General features: G+C 47.3%; 1 long non-coding RNA gene across 1 annotated transcript; it reads left to right on the forward strand.

Annotated features, from left to right (window-relative positions):
* Positions 1–537: 537 nt before the first annotated feature.
* Positions 538–5,643, forward strand: LOC148110536 (uncharacterized). The gene is made up of 3 exons (XR_015726395.1): positions 538–677; positions 2,288–2,530; positions 5,500–5,643. It is a non-coding gene; the product is annotated as an uncharacterized LOC148110536 (long non-coding RNA).
* Positions 5,644–6,083: the final 440 nt, after the last annotated feature.

The following is a 6,083-nucleotide window of genomic DNA, read 5'->3' on the forward strand; positions in this document are numbered from 1 at the left end:
GCGGAGGGGAAGCGCCGGAGCGCGGCTCCGACTTGGCCTGAAGCAACATGGCGGCCACCAAGCGCGGCCGAGGCAGCGACGGGGCCAGACTGAGGGGCACTGAGGAGAGTGGCGCCTGGCCCCGGAAGTGTCAAGGCCTGGGGCTCTGGAGGTGGACGGACTGGGGTTCGTACCCAGCCCTCCCATCTACCAGCAGCCCTTGCGCCTTTCCCTCCGCGGGCCTCAGTTTCTCCATCCTGAAAGTGGGGGTGACATTCAGGACAGTGATAGGAGATCATGGCTCCCCGGCACTCCGCACAGCAGGGCCTCAACTCAGGGTAGCTAAAATTAGACGGTGGCTTAAAACAACCGTGTTATTATCCCTCCGGTTCTGTGGGCGGACTCGGCTGGCGGGGCTACTCCGCGGCTGGTCTCGCCTAGGGTCTGCCACGCTGTTGGCGTCTGGCGGGCTGGGGGGGTCACCTGGAGGCTACAGGGGGGACCCTGAGGAGGCTGGGCCCCTCTCCTCTCCGAGCTGCCTGCCTCAGGGCCTTTGCTCTTCACCAGCTTCCTCCGGCAGGACCGCAGGGCTTTGTCTGCTGCATCTGGGGCCTCCCCAGAGTGCAAGGTGGGGCCGCCCGCCCTCCTGAGGCTTGGGTCTGGAGCTGACCCCGAATCTCATCCGTCACTGCCCACTGGTAAGCCCCAGGCAGCGCAGACTCACTGTTGGGGGGGGATGGAGCTCCCCCAGAGAGACGGCTCCCAGGGAACCACTGTTGGGGTCTGGACTGCACAGATGGTGTCCTAGCGTCCTGTGGCGGCTGGAACACATCACCACAAACTTAATGGCTTAAAATAACACCTATTTATTGTCTGACAGTCCTGGAGGTCAGAAATCCGAAAAAGGTCTCACTGGGCTAAATTCAGAGTGCACCCTGGATGCCTTCTTTTCTGGAGGCTCTAGGAGAGAATCCTTTCTCTTGGCTTTCCAAGCTTCTAGAGACATTCCTTGCCTTGTGGGTCCTTCCCCATCCTCAAAGCACATCTCCAACCTCTGTGTCCACCAACACATCTGTTTTTAATTCTCGGATTCTCCTGCCTGCCCTTTGAAGGCCCCTTATGATTACACTGGATCCACCTGAGTAATCCAGTTATAACCTACCCATCTCAAGGTGACCTGATTAGCAATCCTGATTGAATCCCCACCCTTAATTTGCCCCTCACCAAGTAACATAACATCTTCATAGATTCCAGGCAGTAGGACGTGGACATCTTTGGGGGACGTTCTTCTGCCTACCGCAGGTGGGAAGAAAGACCCTTGGCTGATCTCACTACATTTCTTCCCAAACCGTTTTTGGAAATTCGATTTATCCTGAATCGGGTTTCAGGAAAAATGTGCTGCAAGCCCTTCCGTAAACACTCCCTTTGGGTTGTTTTCATTCAGCTAAGCATTGCCTGAGCTAGAAGCCCACTGTGCTAGAGATTGTACAAAACTAGATGAAGGAAACACTGTTCCCGTCTTTGAGAAGTTCACCCTCGTGGGCACCCCCAGCAAACCCTTTCCCTTTCTTCTGGCTCACAGCATCCTGACGTGCAGACTGAAATGGGCCCAGCTCCAGTGAAGCACAATTGGTTTGGGCCAGGGTCAGAAAACTATGGCTCACAGGTCAAGTTCAGCCTTCCACCTGGCTTTGCAAACAAAGTTTTATCGGAACAGAGCCACACCAATTCACCCAGTACTATCTGTGGCTACTTTTGCCCCTGCAGAATGCAATAGTTGCAAGAAAGTCTGGCCCACAAAGCCAAAGAAATTAACTCTCTGGCCCAATGTAGAGAAATTTGCTGACCCCTGGTTTATTTTATTTATTTATTTGACAGAGAGAGAGAGCTTACAAGCAGGTGGAGCAGGAGAGGCAGAAGCAGGCTCCCCCCGGAGGAGGGAGCCCTATGTGGGCCTCGATCCCAGGACCCCTGGATCATGACTTGAGCTGAAGGCAGATGCTTAACCAGCTGAGCTATCCAGGTGCCCCAAAAATAAGATCTTTAAAAATAAATAAATAAAATTTATTTAGAGATGCAGAAAAATTGCAAAGATAGCATGAAAAGTTCCCAGCTACCTGCACTCAGTTTCTCCTATTACTATCTTACATTAGTATGGCACATTTGTTAAAATTGATGAACTAATATTGATCCATTAACCAAAATCCAGACTTTATTCAGATGTTCTTAGTTTTTACTTAATGTCCTTTTTCTGTTCCAGGGTCCCATCCAGAATACCACTTTACATTTATTTGTCATTTTTCCTTAGATTCCTCTTAGACTTCCTTGTCTTTAATGACCTTGACAGTTTCGAGGAATACCAGCCAAGTGTTTGCAGAATGCTCCTCAGTTGGGATTTGTCTGATGTTTTTCTCATGAAGAGCCTGGGATGATGGAGCTGGCGAGGAAGACCACACAGATGAAGTGCCATTCTCATTGCATCAAATCGAGGATGCAGATCACCAACGTAACGTCTCATGTTGGTGTTGACCTTGACGATGACCTGGATAAGGTAATGTCTCTCAGGTTTCTCTACCGTCTGTGATTTTGTTCTTGTCTGTGATATATATTTTGCCCACCTTTATTGAGATATAACTGACAATGATATCTTAATGAGTGAAAAATGTTCATCTCAGGGTGTCTGGCTGGCTCTGTTGGTGGAACATGCAAGTCTTAATCTTGGGGTTGTGAGTTTGAGCCCCACATTGGGTGTACAGATTACTTAAAAATAAAATCTTAGGGGTGCCTGGGTGGTGTAGTTAGTTGAGCATCTGGCTCTTGGTTTTGGCTCAGGTCGTGATCTCGGGGTTGTGGGATCAAGCCCTGTGTTGGGCTCATCGTGGACTCTGCTGGAGATTGTCGCCCTCTCCCTCTGCTCCTCCCCCTTTGCTCCTCCCCCTGCTCATGCTCTCTTTCTCTCTAAAATAAACAAATAAAATCTTACAAAAAATAAAATCTTAAAAAAAAGAAAAATGTCAGTCTCAGAAAAGGATGTAAAGTACAAATAGTTAAAAAATACACTCACACACACACACCCACACACCATGCATGTTATTTTTACCTGTCGGACATTGATTCGTCTTTCCTCTGGTAGCACCTTCCCCAATTTTCTTTGGGGAATGACCAGTCCTTCATTCTCAGCTCATGTGGTGTTTGTGGGGCTGATCCCATTCCTAGATTCCTGGGGTGGGCACCTGACCCAACTTAACCAGTCAGGGCACCCCATCCTTATAACGGTTCAGGAGTGGACATATGATCCAAGTGTGTCCAATGAGCATCAGCCCTGGAAAGAGATATTGTCCATCCACTGGCATGGCTAAGCTGGTAGGGTATGAGCTTGGAGAACCAGTGGAAACAAAGCAGAAACAAGAGACAGAGAAGGACTGATTCCTGACACGTTATTTGACGCGTGTAACCGACTGTGCCCAAAGCTAGTATATTCCTTTTCAGTTGTGTGGGTCAATTCTTCTTCTCCTCTTTAAAAAAAATTTTTTTTCCTACATTTCTTTAGTTTTCTGTTGTGTTTGTCTATCTATTACTATCTATCATCAACTTAAAAAAAAAGAACGAAATTTAACATTAATGCCCTACTATCTTCTGATAGGTGGTCCACATGCAATTTGCCCCAGTTGTTCCAATAATGTGGTTCTTGTCTCCAATTCAGGATCACGCGCTGCACTCTGCTGTTGGATCCCCAGTCTCCTTAAACCCACAACTGTTCTCCAACCATTTTTGCTTTTCATGGCACTGGTGTTTCTGTCCAGACAGTTATTTTGTAGAGTATCTCAATTTAGATTTGTAAAATTGGTTTCTACTGCTGAGATTCTTTTTTTAAAAGTTTGTTTGTTTGTTTGTTTATTTTAGTCGTCTCTATGCCCAGTGCGGGGGCTCAAACTCATGACCCTGAGATCAAGAGACACCTGCTCTTCTGACTGAGCCAGCCAGGAGCCCCTCCACTGTTTATATGCTGATGATATGTTTTTAGTGAGTGTACTTCCTAAGTGATGGTGTGTCCCTCAGTTCCTCACCAACAGAGGGCACTTGGTGTCGATTTTTCTCACCATTGGTAACGTTAAATTTGGCCATTTATTGCAGGTTGCATCTTCCAGATTTAGCCACCGTAAAGGCATCTTCTGTTATTTGTACTCGATAGGTAATCTGTGGGGTGATACTTCAAGACTCTGTATACCTCCACCCCTACACACACATGGAGCTTTTTGTTTTATCTTTTATTTATTTATTTATTTATTTATTTATTTATTTATTTATTTAAAGTAGGCTCCATGCTTAGGATGGAGCCCAATACAGGGGCTCGAACTCATGACCCTGAGACCAAAACCTGAGCTGTGATCAAGCGTTGGACACTTCACAGTGCTCCAGCACATACAGCTTTATAAAAAGCGGGTTTGAACTGGATATGTCCCTTGCCACCAGAAGAATCCTAATCATTATAGTGTATGCCAGTTACCAAAATTCACCCTTTTTATCTGCCCTGTGAAAATGGATCTGGGCCCTTGGAAACTTTGCTTCCTGGGCCAGATGGCAGCAATGCTTTGTCAGGAGAGAGCACCAGGAGAGACATTCCAGGAGGAAAGGGCTTTGCTTCCTGGGGCCGTGTGCTTACTTGGAGTGTGCCTGGATACTTCCCAGGGCCCTGTTCCTCCAGCATCTGGGGGCTAGCAGCACTCAGCAGCCGACATCTTTGCCCAGAACCCTCCTTGAGGGGCTTATAGTAAAGTCCCTCCAGCTCCTGCAGCCCTTACAGCCTCTCAAATGTTAAATGTGTCAGGAATCATAAAATTCCCCAAATGACCAGGAATGCGAGGCTCAGGATATGGAATATGGTTTGATGACTCCTGCTACATTGTGTCTTTGGGAAATAGAAATATTTGCCAATTTGGGTCAGATTTGGTGGTAAATGATGTAAATTTAAAACCATGCCAGATCTTTAGGATCCCAGACATGCAAGGTGTTGTGTCCTGTCCCTGCTCCAGGCGGCTTTTGTGGCAAATAAGTGAGACTGTGTTTAGGACAGTGTCCAGGGCTGATTCTCCAGTAGGCACCACAGACTTTGGGCCTAGGCACCCTGATACTTTTAGGGGCCATGGAACTATTTTAATTTCATTTTAATATCAAGAAAAAAAGGACATAGGGGCGCTTGGGTGGCTCAGTCGTTAAGCGTCTGCCTTTGGCTCAGGGCGTGATCCCGATGTTCTGGGATCGAGCCCCGCATCAGGCTCCTCTGTTGGGAGCCTGCTTCTTCCTCTCCCACTCCCCATGCTGTGTTCCCTCTCTCGCTGGCTGTCTCTCTCTGTCAAATAAATAAATAAAATCTTAAAAAAAAAAAAAAAAAAGAAAGAAAGAAAAAAAGGACATAATCCTACCTGCCTTGGTTTTGTCTTTGTACCAACACAGTCACAAAATGTAATATATATTTTATAAGGGAAGGGCCCATGAAAGTCTTTTTTTTTTTTTTTTAAGTAATCTCTACCCCCAGCGTGGGGCTTGAACCCACGACCCCGAGATCCAGAGTGGCATGCTCTGCTGACCAAGCCAGTTTGGCACCCCAAGCCCATGAAGAGTGTTACTGTGGCTCTAACAGTCCTTGGCACAGAATAAGCCTCCAGAAACGTAAGTTGTTTTATCATCCTCCTCATCGTTGGGGTTATTGGCAAGAATGGGCCACTCCTCCTTAAGGTGTGGTCATGAGAGAAATCCCTGAAAGACAGTCGTGGGAGTTGGGCTTTGATCACACACATCGTGACACTGGGGGCTGGGAAGGAGCTAAGTGGGACTGAGGGAGATTAATTTGATAGCAGGGATTGGAGTCTTGGTGGGTTGCCATAATCATTCCAGGGAACATTCTAAGAGGTGTCCGAGATTGGTGAAGGGCCTTAACCATGCAAAGGTAGGATTCATTCTCTCTGGAAAAAGTCCACTGGGGCACTCCTCTGATTTAGTAGTAAAGGGAAGTTAGAAGCACTGTCAGCCCAACACCTGCTCAGCAATCATCTGGAAAGCTCTCTCTTTCAGTACCCCGACTTTGTTATAGGCAAAATGCTATA

The sequence above is a fragment of the Ursus americanus genome, chromosome 2 (assembly GCF_024610735.1).
Source record: "Ursus americanus isolate L20-20 chromosome 2, mUrsAme1.1.p, whole genome shotgun sequence".
Classification (NCBI taxonomy): domain Eukaryota; kingdom Metazoa; phylum Chordata; class Mammalia; order Carnivora; family Ursidae; genus Ursus; species Ursus americanus.